At 57.6% G+C, this 13,110-nt stretch overlaps 1 pseudogene; it reads left to right on the top strand.

The window, feature by feature from the left end:
* LOC135461130 (Fc receptor-like protein 5) overlaps positions 1–11,712 on the top strand; it is a 28,304-nt pseudogene extending 16,592 nt beyond the window's left edge.
* The last annotated feature ends 1,398 nt before the right edge of the window (positions 11,713–13,110 follow it).

Raw genomic sequence — 13,110 nt, forward strand, 5'->3', positions numbered from 1 at the left:
CTCTTTATTTCTCTTTTTTTCCTTATTCTTACTTTTTGCCATATCCCCTCACTCCCGGTTCCTGGATCAGACATCCTGGGGTGCACCTGAGCAGGGAACGGGTTGGGGGACCCAGGGGAGGGGGGAAATGATAAGCAGGGGATGCAGGGAAGGGTGAGGAGGCTTTGGGGGACAGAGTTGCTGGACTGTGCCTGCTCAACACTTTCACTTTATTTGTCCTGGAGGAGAGGGAAGAGGCCATTTGTGCTGAGGGTCAGATGGGAAAAGGGGGCATTCTCTGTTTCTAGGGGGGCACATACAGGGGGTTCTGTCCTCCAAGGTCTCTCCTCTGGAGTTCAGCTGGGGGATCCTGTCCCAGGGGTGACACATCCCGGCATGGGGGTTCCTGTCCCGGGGGGTGGCAGTTCCAGAAATGTCCCTGCACATTCCTGGCTGTGTGCCCATCCCAGGGTGGCACATCCTGGGGTCCCCCGTCAATGCAAGGATGGGGCCAAGCCATGGCCCTGCCCCACTGCACAGGGATGGCCATTGCCCAGCCCTGCTCTGCCCAGCCCCAGGGGGAAGCCAGCACCTGAGGGTCCCCCTGCCCCCTTGGCTTTGATTCTGACAGCTTTAGAGCTGCTGCAGAAGTGAGAATTCTGTGGGTGGAACAAGGCCCCCCCACAGGATGAGCTGAGCTGTGGTTTGCTCAGCTCTGCAAGAAGCACAAAACCCCAAAGAGAGCCTAAGCAGTTGCTCTGTGAGGGCCTTTGATGGTTTTCAGAGCAGGGCTGGCTGGAAAAACCCCTGCAGGGGCACCTGCAAGCGAACCAGTCCAGAAATGCAGCAATTGATCATTTGGACCCTGAGGCACACAGGGGCATTTCCACAGATTCCTGTGCACTGTCCCAAGGATGGACAAAGCTTTTCCCCTTCCTACAAAGGAAGTCAATCAAGTTTCAGCATGGGAATGAGCAAAATGGGGAGAGTTCCTAAAGATGGCCCAAGAAAAGGCTTCCTTCAGGCCTGGGTTGCTACCCAGCAGGCAGGGAACCATCCCATGGAGCTGTTGGACACTCAGGGAGATTCCCCAATCTGTGTTATCCACAAGCAAACGCTGCTGTGGGATGTACCAATGGGCTCCTAAAGAGAACTGAAAACTCTCATTTCATTGTGATTTGTTTGTGGTTTGTTTGTGAGTGACTTATTGGGAAAGCAATTGATTCTATAAAGCAGAGCATTTATACCTTGACAGTTGTATTTTCACTGAGTTTTTACATATTGGGAAAATAATGGTGTGGGAAAGTTTTTTGGTTTTATTCTATGGCTTTGGTCTAAACCAGCTGGTCTTCAAATGTTGCTTGGGACTGCTGAGGCAGGAAATGGGGACACCTGACCCAGGGGTGTGTGGGGCAGGGACACAGAGTCTCCCAGGACAGCCCTGGAGTGCTTCAAGGATAGGGCTTTGCTGGGCTCTGAGTCACCCCAAAATCTGAGGCACCCTGGAAAGGAGCTGTGACCCCCATGCCCACACAGCCACTGCCCATCCCTGGCACCCCCATTCCCATGGGAACCCAACGATGGGACCCCCATTGCCTTGGTCTCTCCTCTTTGGGGACCCCCATCCCAGGACTGCCATTGCCCGCCACCACCATTGCATTGATCCCATCCCATGGGCTGCTTCTTGCCTCAGAACCCCTATTCCCAAGGGTGCCCTTTTCTCCCCTGCACCCCCAAACTTGGGACCCACATTCCATGACCCCAAATTCCTGGGGGGCATGTTCCCACAGCATCCCCATCCCTGAATCCCCACAGGCATGGAGACCCCAATTCCCCTTGACCCCCCAATCTCCTGGACACTTATCCTTGGTTCCCCACATCCCCTGAGCCCCCTACTCCTGGCAACACCATCCCCACCATGTCCCCAGACTATGCAGCCTTGTCCCCAGCCTGTGCCCAGCTTGTGGCCACCCTGCCCCCACCAAGGGCCACCTACACATGGGGACAGACGGGACCTCGCTTCCTTCCCCTTCATCCGAAGGGCTGCCAGCCAGGGGAGCAGCAGCTAGTGACAGCCAGTGCACACGGCTGGGGACACTGGGATGGCCGGGAAGGTGGCGCTGCTCCTGTGGGGTGAGTGCCCCGGGCCTGGGCCTGACACCCCAGGGGTGGGGAGGGGAGGGGGCCCAGTGAGGCTACGGGGTCCCCTGAGGTCCCCAAAGCCAGCAATGCCAGTCCATGTTACCCACAGTGGACCTTGGTGGGACAGTGGATGTAGGGTGGCTTTGGACACTACAGGGACAGGAATTTGGGGATGGGGATGTGGGGACAGGAATGTGGAGACTGGCACCTTTGGGCTCAGGGAGCTCTGGGGATTGGGGAAGGGAACTGGGATGCAGGGACAGAAGGGGACAAGAATGGTGAGGATGTGGCCATGGGGATGGGATCATGGGGATGGGATCATGAGCTGGTGGGGGTGACCTGGGCAAGCATGGGCTGTGTCCATGGTGTCCTCGCACCTGGGATGTCACAGTGTCCCCATGTTCTGCCTCAGCCCAGGGGGGCCTCGGTGTCCCTGTTCCCAAAGTGACTGTGCAACAGGGATGTGGTGCACGGGTGACTGTGACACAGACATGTCCCCCTGCCTCACCAAATCTTTTGGGGACCATCCACACTCTCTTTCCCACTAGAACTGCTGTCCCCACAGTTTGGGGACAGCCACCACACCCCGCTTACCCTGGTGCCGCCGTCCCTGCAGTGCCACACCCCCACGGAGCCCTGTTCCTTTTATTTTCCAACCCAGACCCTCGGTCTCGCTGGTGAGTCCTCGGGGGATGCCATGGCCCCACCCCACTGTCCCCAGCCCCACGCTGGCTCTGGCAGGCTGGTGTCCCCTGTCACTCACAGGTGCCCAGACCACCCAGCTCCTGGCAGTGCTGTGGGACCGGGTGACACTGACCTGCCAGGGCTCGGGGGCCACCGGTAGCACCACCTGGTACAAGGCCAGGCGATGCTGGTGGCAGGAGTGACCTGACCACTTCACTGTCACAGAGAGTGACACCTACACATGTGTCAGACGCGGAACCGGGCGCATTCATAGATGGTGAGGGGGGATCTTAAATTATGAGGGTGGCCCCTGAGAGGTCAGGGTGGGCTCCACCCCGCAGGTGGCCTCACACCCCTCGCGTGGCAAGAGCCTGTGCCCTGCACACAGGGACATCCCAGTGCACCCCAGAGCACCCCAGTGCACCCACATTTCCCCGGTGTTATGGGCACCCACCTCAGAACAGTCTCATCAGTGAGATGTGACCTTCCTGTCCCACAGACCCACTGGTGCTCCAAGAGCCAGCACAGGCACTGCTGGAGGGGGACACCTTGACACTGCGCTGCCGGTGCTGGCAGGATATCCATCTCACCAGGGTTTTACCAGGAGGAGGAGGAATTCAGGGGGTCCCTCAGGAGGACCAAGCTGTTCCTGTCCCCACTGCAGCTGCACCACAGTGGCCACTACCGATGTGAGGGCTTGGTGGGGTCCTGGCAGTCATGGTCAGCAGCAGTGACAGTGCATGGTGAGCACCCACACGGCTGGAACCCCAATATCTTGACAACCCCAAAGCCACTTCCCAGTGCACTCAGAGTCCCATTCCTCACCTCCCCTGTCCTTGCCAGAGCTCTTCTCGGTGCCGGTGCTGGAGGCTGGAGGGTCCCCCCGAGCTCACTGAGGGTTCCTCCCTGAATCTCAGCTGCTACAGCTCCCCCAGCCCCCTGTAGCCCCAAGGCCCCCTCCTGCACGTGTTCTACCGGGACAGGCAGGTGGTTGGGGGCCCGCAGGGGTCGCCACCGCTGCTGGTGTAATTCCTCCCACTCGAGGAATTACAGCTGCCACGTGCACTCCGAGGAGGAGTCCGTGCGGAAAAGCAGTACCCCACTCCTTGTCACGGTGCACAGTGAGTGCGGGGATGGGCACGGGGAGCCCCCACAGATGCCTTGGGTCCCCCCACACTGCTTGGCATCCCCCAGCCCACCCTGACACCTCCTCTGGGGTATCCAACCTTTCCCAGATCCCTCCCTGGCTCCCACCATCCTTTCTCAGGTCCCTTACACGGTCCCCCAGCCCCTACATGGGTACCCTCATCCTTCCCTGGTGCATTTTCTGTGTCTTGCCATCACTGCCCCAGGTCCCTCCCAAGGTCCCCCCATTCCTGGCTCATGTTTCCCTCCATCTCATATTGGGTCTCTTCACCCCTGTCTGGGTCCCTTCACCCCTCTCTGAGGTCTTTGCACATTCCCCAGGTCACACCATCCCCTCCCTGGGTCCCCATACCCTTCCTGGTGTTTCTCACCTCCCTCTCCAGGTGTTCCCTCCCTTAAACCCCCCATCATCCCTCGGGGTTCTTTTCTAAGACCCAGCACCCCAATCTCTGCCACCCCTGTCCCTCACTGGGTCCTCCTGCCCCTCCCTGAACCCCCTGTTTCCCTGACTGTTGCCTGGTGTCCCCCTCTCATGCAGGGATCCCACCCACAGGGGTGTCCCTGTGAGTGCAGCCCCCCCACGGGACAGGTGGCACTCGGGGACAGCCCGGTGCTGAACTGCACAGTGGCCATGAGGACAGGTCCCCTGCACTTCTCCTGCTACCAGGACGGTAGGGGCACTGCCAGGCACTGGCCCCACCTGGAGCTGCACCACGTTGGGGACAGTGACAGCAGCCAGTACCAGTGCCGGGTCAGTGACAGGGACAGAGTGGCCCAGGATGACTGCCTGAATGTCACCGTCCTGGGTGAGCGAGACCCTCGGGATGGGGGTGACCTCAGCCAAAGCATCCCCATCTCAACTCACCAGGTGCCAGCCCTGTCTCTGTCCCCACAGTGCCCGTGGACAATGCCACCATCACCCCCAGTCCCCTGTCACATCAGGTGCATGCAGGTGAGAACATGACCCTGCACTGCTCAGTGCAGATGGGGTCATCCCCTGTCACCTTCACCTGGCTGCACAACGGGCAGGAGGTGGCCCGGGGTCCCCTCCTGGAGCTCAGGGACATCGACGTGGGACATTTGGGCACCTACCAGTGTGTGGCCATCAACCAGCTGGGACAGGACGGGCACTGCGTGTTCCGGGCTCTCAGCCCTGAGCTGGCCCTGGAGGTGACACCTGGCTCACCCTGGGTCACAGGTGGGGTCACACAGGGTTGCTGGGAGGTTCAGGGCCCCTGTAGTTCAGGGTGACCCTGGTGTGTCCCCTCTGTCCCCAGCAGTGGCTGTGAATGTTGGCAGGACCCTCCTATTCCTGTTCCTGCTCCTGGCTGTCATCGGGGGCTGTCACTGGTAGCACCGCAGGGGTGGGTGACAATGGAGGTGGACGAGGTCCTACAGGAACTGGGGGGAAGCCCCACCCCAAGTCCCTGAGCTGGAGGAAGCTGAGGCCCAGTTTCTTTTGCTTGGGGTGCTCACAGGTTTGGGGGCATTTTGGAGGGTCCTGGGCTGTCCCAGGAAGGGCATTGAGGAATATTGGGTTGACACTGGGATTTCCTGTGGGTTTTTTGGGAGGTATTGGAGAGTTGTGCAGGGATGTTGAGGGATCCTGGAGCAGTTTGGAGGCTTCCCTGCATTCCATTCTTGGGGCTCCTTGAGGCTTGAGGGGTGCTCAGGGGTTCAGGGTTCCTGGAGAGGGGGTTGGAGTACCTGGGTGGCTCAGGTGTTCGGAGCTCCCTCAGGGGTGCTTTGGGGTCAGGGGCCTGGAGTCCAGTAGAAATCAGTGTCTGCTGAGGGCTCAGGGGTCCAGTGGGCATTTTAAAGGTCCCAGGTGGGGTTGGGGCCCAGGATCCCATGATCACCCCATCCTCTTTTCTTGCAGCTCTCAGGAAATCCCAGACAGGTAGTGCGGAGTTCCAGCCATGGCTCTTCCCTGACCCCTCCCCAGACACCCCTCAGACCCCCCTTATCCCCACAGGCCCCGCCAGAACCCCCTTATTCCCTGGAGGTGGGGGAGGGGCTGGACATGAGGGGGCAGGGGGTGAGTATGGGGATGAGTGGGGACACGGACATGTCACCCATGGGTGTCACCCCAATCCAGGTGTCTCTTACTGTCCCCCCCAAGGACCCCCAGGTGACACACGCAGAGCTGCCAGGAGCACATGGGTGACTGCAGGACACCAGTGACATCCATGGGAATGTGCTATGACACTGGGGGACACTGGAAGTCCCCATCCCATGGCTCCCGTGGTGGCCCATCCTGCCTGGGGTGATGACCACGAGTCAGGGGGCTGCACAGGGCACCTTTTCCTTTTCCACCTTTTCCCCTTTCCCCCTCACAGTGCTCCCAGTACACCCATAGGCTCTTCCCTATTCCAGGGGGCACCTGACCCATTTCCTTCTAAATTAGTCCAAACTGCAGCTTTTAGGTTAAACTGGCAGCGATGGTGTTTGTTCAGATTTGTTGGGCTTTAGGAATGGAATTCTCCAGTTCTGGGCTGTCACTAAAAACCCCGGGCTGCTGCCCCTTTCCCAACCGCTCCCCATGGAGGCACAAAGATTCCCAAAGTCTCAGAGAAGAACAATTCCTGAAACAGCAATGAAAGAAATAAACCAACAGCAAGAGCAACAAGGTTCAGAGTCCAAGTTGTCAGACACGGAAAAATTTCCAGGGAAAGCCACCAACAAAGAACAATCCCTGAACACTCCCCCCCTCGCCCCATCACGTTTCTTCCACCAGAGGAACCTGGCAGAGCCCTGGACCTTCATTGCTCTGATGGCCAAAGTGGCTTTCAGGAGGCTCTGGATTCTCTTGTTCCCTGTCACAAACCCCTCCTCTGCCATATTTTCCACACCAGGATCTCACAAAGGCCCTGAGGAGGCTCCTGAGCCTCCCCCTTTTCCAGGGCAGTTGGAATCAGGCCATGGCACAAGGTGCGTTTTCAGAGACAGGAAAATTTGATGTCTGCAGACATTTTGGAACAGCTATGTGTGGCAGGGCTGGGCCAGACCTTGCTGTTGGGGAGACAGAGCCCCATCTGTCCATCAGTCTGTCATCCATGGCACATTGGCGACAGTGTGACGCTCTGCCAAAGCCAGCTCTGGAGTGGCCATTTGACCAGAAGTGCCACCTGGGGAGAGGGCCCTTGGTGGCCCAACTGGCTAAAAGGACAAAGCAGGAGGTGGCCAAGTCCCTGACTGTGTCTTCTCTTGGGGTGTCTGTCCCATCCACACTGAAATGCATAAGTTGGCAACTCCTTTAAATGAAAATTGTCTGCCCATGAAAGTGGAAACGTTCCTGGAATGGAAAGAAGACCCATATCACAAACTCTTTATAATTTCAAAGATGACAGGTTTTCTAGGCAGAACTGTCGGAAAAGGAATACCAGCTTTTCAGTGGGAAATTTATAAACCAGAACAGAACAAACAACACAAACCCAGAACTTTCCCTCCCACTCTGTGCTGTTGCTTTTTGTGGCAGTTATAACTGTGGCCAGCAGGGGGCGCTGCAGGGAGCACTCCCGGCCAGCAGGGGGCGCCCCGGTCCAGCTCCATCCCCTCAGGGGCCATGGCGGCCTCGCACGGGAGGCAGGAGGGGAAATCGCTCCTTTTGCAAACTCATGGGCACCAATCGCTTCCGGCACCACCACCGGCAGCGGGCAGAAGCTGCCAAGGCAGCAGGTTGGATCCCAGGTCCCACTGGCAGCGTCGCAGTGTCCTGGACTCAGGCACATGCCCTGCAGAACACCCGTGAGCACTGTCCATGAATCCAAATGGAAGGAAGGCAGCACCTGACCCCAGGCAGGTCTCGGTTCCACAGCAGCCCCTCTGGTGGCTTTGCACCACAATTCCTGCCAACCCTCAGCCTTTCCCTCAGGTGAGGAGGGCAGGGATGGAGCAGCTTTGGGGATACCTAGAATCCACACAGGGTCACTCCCTAGAGCTCCACAATGGCCTCGGGCAGAGCCTCTGATGGATATTTACTCACATTTCTTTCTAATTTTGTGGCCAAAGTCAGAATCCAAGAATTCGTTCCATGAGGTTCCAGAAGGCTGCAGGTTTTGATCCAGGAGAGTCCAGGTGACATTGAGCAGATTGCTGTGGGATTTGCAGTAGTTTTGTGGTTCTCTCTGTCCCTTACAAAGAGGAGCAAATGATCAATTGCTACATTTCCGAACTGGTTCCCTCTCAGCTGCCCCTGAAGGTGGGGTTTCCAGCCAGCCCTGCTCTGAAAAGCACCAAAGGCTCTCGCAGAGCAACTGCTTGGGCTCCCTTTGGGGTTTGTGCTTCTTGCAGGGCTGAGCAAATTAGAGACCGGCCTTTTTCCCCCACAGAATTCTCACCTCTGCAGCAGCTCTACAGAGCCAGAGCCCCTCGGAATTTGTCTAGGGTGACCCTCAGGCCTCCAGCACCTTGGGGGGGCTGTGCTGGGCCTGGAGTCACCCAAAAATCTGAGGCATCCAGGGAAGGAGCTGAGATCCACAGGCCCATCCAGCCACTGCCCATCCCTGGAACCTCGATTTCCCTGGAAATCAAATCATGGGACTCCCATTCCTTATGTCCCACCTTGCCTGGGACCTCTATCCTAATACTGACATTCCCCAGGATCTCCATGGCCCAGCACCCCTCATTCCCAAGGAACCCTCTCCTGTTCATTCCATGCCCTGAAACCCTCGTTCCTGCAGGACCATGATTCTCCCAGGCCCCCATTCCCATGGGACCCCCCCATTCCCCCAGCATCCCCATCCCATTACCCAAAATCTCTGGAGCCCACGTTCCCCTGGGATTCCCATCCCTGAGACCCCCCAGCCCTGGGCACTCCCATTCACATAGGCCCCCCATCCCCAATGATTCCCCCTCTTCGGGACCCCCGTTCCCACAGACCCCATCCCTGGGTCCCCAAACCCACCAATCCCTCTGCTCCTGGGAACCCCATGTCCCACCTTGTCCCACCCACCCTTGTCCCCAGGTTGTTCCCACCCATCCCACAGCCTGTCCCCATGGCCACATCCCCATGATCCTGTGCTTGAGGCCACCCTGCCCCCACCAAGGGCCACCAACAAGTGAGGACAAGATCTGACCTCGCTTCCTTCCCCTTTGGCCAAAGAGCCACCACCCAGGGGACAGCCACGCCCAGCAGCGAGTGACAGCCAGTCCACATGGCTCAGGACACTGGGATGGCCAGGAAGGTGGCACTGCTCCTGTGGGGTGAGTGCCCTGGGCACGGGCCTGACGCCCTGGGGATGGGGAGGGGGCACAGGGGGGGTTGTGGGGTCCCCTGAGGTCCCACGTGCCAGCAGAGCGAGAGCATGAGGTGACTGGAGCCATGGGGTGGCTGTGGAGACAGGAGAAGGGGGACTGGAATGTGGAGACAAAAATGTCGGGGCAAGGATTTGGGGAGGCATCAGGGGGCTAGTAGGGTGACCTTTGCCAGCATGGGGTGGCAATGGCGTCCCCAGTTCAGGGGTGTCCACAGTGTGACCCAGTGTCCTGCCTGAGCAAAGGGTGGCTGCAGTGTCTTTTTCCCTAAGGGGTCCATGTCACACAAAGGCACTTTGGGAACATCCCTGACACCCCATGCCCCTGTGCCTCTGCCCCTGTCTGCACTGAGCCCTGTCCCTTCTCTCTTCCAGCCCAGACCCTCGGCCTCGCTGGTGAGTCCTCGGGGGATGCCATGACAGGGACCTCGAGGGCTCTGGGTGGGCTCCACTCCATGGGTCACCTCCTGGTGTGACCACAGCCTGTCCCCTGCTCTGGGGACATCCCAGAGCATCCCAGTGTGGGGGAACCCCATGTTGAAATTGGGCACCCCTGGTGCACTGGGTGTGACCAGGGGTCCCGGTGCCAGGACCCCTCTGTCCCCCAGACTGGCTGGTGCTGCAGGTGCCGGCGGGGGCACTGCTGGATGGGGACACAGTGGCACTGCGATGCCGGGGGCTGGCAGGACAGCACAGTTGCCTCAGTGTCCTTCTACCGTGATGGGAAGAAACTGGAGGGGTTCCGCGATGAGCCTGAGCTGTCCCTGTCCCCTCTGCAGCTGAGCCACAGCGGCCGCTACAGATGTGAGGGCTGGGTGGGGTCCTGGCAGTCATGGTCAGCAGCAGTTACAGTGACAGTGCACAGTGAGCATCCCCACTGCTGGAACTCCAATCTCCTGACACCCCCAAAACCACTTCCCCGCAGACTCAGAGCCACAGTCCTCACCTCACCTCTCCTTCCCTGAGCTCTTCCCTGTGCCAGTGCTGGAGGGTCCCCCCGAGCCCACCAATGGGTCCCCACTGACTCTCAGCTGCCTCAGCACCCCCAGCCCCCTGCGGCCCCGAGCCCCCCTCCTGCACGTGTTCTACCAGGACGGGCAGGTGGTGGGGGGCCCGCAGGGTCCCTGCAGCTGCTGGTGCCCGCAGTGGGGGTCTCCCACTTGGGGAATTACAGCTGCCAGGTGCGCTCCGAGGGGGGGCTGTGCAGAAGAGCAGCGCCCAGCTCTGCGTAACAGTGGGCAGTAACTGCAGGGATGGGCATGGGGACCCACAGAGACCCCTCAGGTCCCCTTCCTGGGCACCTCTGTGTTCCCCAGACACCTTTCTTGGGTTCCTCCACCTCTGCCCTGAGTCCCCACACCCCTCTGTACTGTGACCCCATCCCCAACATTATCCATCACACCCATCCCTCCTTCTTCCTATCCCCACACACCGGCTGCCAGCCCCTCCTTGTGCCCTCAGCCCTGTCTGTGTCCCCACAGTGCCTGTGGCCAATGCCACCATCACCCCCAGTCCCCTGTCACACCAGGTGCATGCAGGTGACAACATGACCCTGCGCTGCTCGGTGCAGGTGAGCTCAGCCTGTCACCTTCACCTGGATGCACAACGGGCAGGAGGTGGCCTGGGGTCCCCTCCTGGAGCTCAGGGCCATCGATGTGGGACATTTGGGCATCTACCAGTGCACGGCCACCAACCAGCTGGGACAGGACAGGCACCGCATATTCCGGGCACTCAGCCCAGAGGTAGCACTGGAGATGACACCTAGCTCACCCTCGGTCACAGGTGGGGTCATGCAGGGTCACCGGGGTGTTCAGGATGCCTGCAGTTCAGGGTGACCCCAATGTGTCCCCCTCTGTCCCCAGCAGTGGCTGTGAATGTCGTCAGGACCCTCCTGTTCCTGCTCCTGCTCCTGGCTGTCATCAGGGACTGTCACTGGTGGCACCGCGGGGGTGGGTGACAGGGGAGCGTAATGGGGGTCCTGGAGTAAGGGGGAGGCACCAGAGTGAGGGCAGAGATCAGGGATCCATTGGGAATCAGGGCTGCAGTGGGGATTTGGGTGTTCCATTGGTGGTTGGAGCTGCTGAGGTCCCAGGAAGGTTCAGGGGTCCCAGTGTCCCCACGGTCACACCCTCCCCTTTCCCTTGCAGCTGCCAGGAAGCTCCAGAACAGGTGAGTGGGAAGCTCGGGCTGGGACTCCCCTTTACCTCTCCCCAGACACCACCCAAACCCCCTTATCCCTATAGGAACCCCCAGGGGGAGGGGGCTGTGCTCAACACCCACATCATGAGCAGTGAGTGGGCAGGGGATGAGTACAGGGGGGGTACAGGGACACATCACCCACAGGTGTCACCCCCCACCCAGATCCCCACAACCGGTGTCACTCTCAGGGCCCCCATGGGTGTCCCCCAGCCCTGCCCCACCTCAGGATCCACAAGTGACCAACAAGGAGCTGTCAGGACCCAACGAAGGACAGTGGGAACCCCGTGACTATGATGACATGCTGTGACTCTGGCGGCACTGGTAAGCATCGATTCCCCTCAGGGATCTCTTCTTCTTCTTCTTCACAGCACCCCACGGGGCTCCTCATTCCCCCTCCCAGTGCTGGGGGAGCACAAAAGGTTTTTCCCTCTTATTGTACCCAAAATGCAGTTTTTTGGTCAAACTGTGTGAGAAACAAGGCTCACTCTTTAAAATTTGTACGTATTCAATAAGGGATAAAAGGGACAGTAAACAGCATGCTGGGTGTTTGGCAGCTGCCAGAGGCACACAGATAACTAGAACAATTCTTCATACATACATTTTCATTGTGTTGGTGAAATAAATATTCAGGAGGGTACGTATAACATATTCAAACATTCTTTCTAGTTCAGGTGGTCTGGGAATTCTTTTGCTTGGTTTGAGCCTTGTCTCATTTTCATAAAGTAAACACCATACTCCAGATTAAATTTATATATTTTATGTCCTCACAAGCCCCCCCCCTGTTCTGTGGTGTGACAGTCAGAAGCATCAGTGGTAAATTCCTCTTTGCATTTTTTTTTGTGATGTTTTTTCACTTGCTACTTTTCTTCTTCTGTATGTGTTCTTCTTCTGTATGTGTTCTTCTCCTACAGATCAGGTAGTCCACCAGTACGTTATATCAACATTAGCTATTTCACAAAATTATCTGAGTTATTCTCACCATTGTCACTTAGTTACACAAATAAAGGCATTAGCTACTTCTGAAACAGTTAATGTTGTAATACACAGCACATTGTCTCGATCTTGATCTTTTGGGAGAGCCTAAACTATAATATATTTATGACACTAAAATATATATTCTAGGCAGACAGGGTAAAAAGACTGAAAAATTGTAGTGTATCAAAAGCAGTTAAAAACTGATACAAACTGTATTATATCAAAATAATTTGGAAAATCAATATAATAGTGAAAGCCAATGACTACATAGTTATTCATAACAGGGGGAAGGTGTATGGAAGGGTTTATTTGACTTCTTATCCTGCTCTAATTTTTGTCAGCAATAAATTCAATTAATATCTCTAATTCTGAAGCACTTTTACCTGTGACAGGATTTGATGAGTGATCTCTCCTGGTCCTTGTCTCAACCCAGGAACACTTTGCTCAATTTTCTCTCCCCATCCAGGTGTGGAGGGCAGTGAGAGAGCGGCTGTGGTGGGTGCGGGGCATCCGGCCACTGTCCATCCACGGCAAGGCAGGGAGGAGGAGGAGGGTCCAGGTCAGGTTGTTGAGTAGATTGTTGTGGGATTTGCAGTAGTGCTGGGGTTCTCTCAGTCACTTGGGGAAAGGGACAAGATGATCAATTGCTGCATTTCTGGACTGGTTCCCCCACAGCTGCCCCTGCAGCAGCAGTTTCCAGCCAGCCCTGCTCTGAAAACCACCAAAGGCC

This window comes from Zonotrichia leucophrys, unplaced genomic scaffold, assembly GCF_028769735.1.
Source record: "Zonotrichia leucophrys gambelii isolate GWCS_2022_RI unplaced genomic scaffold, RI_Zleu_2.0 Scaffold_180_96780, whole genome shotgun sequence".
Lineage (NCBI taxonomy): Eukaryota > Metazoa > Chordata > Aves > Passeriformes > Passerellidae > Zonotrichia > Zonotrichia leucophrys.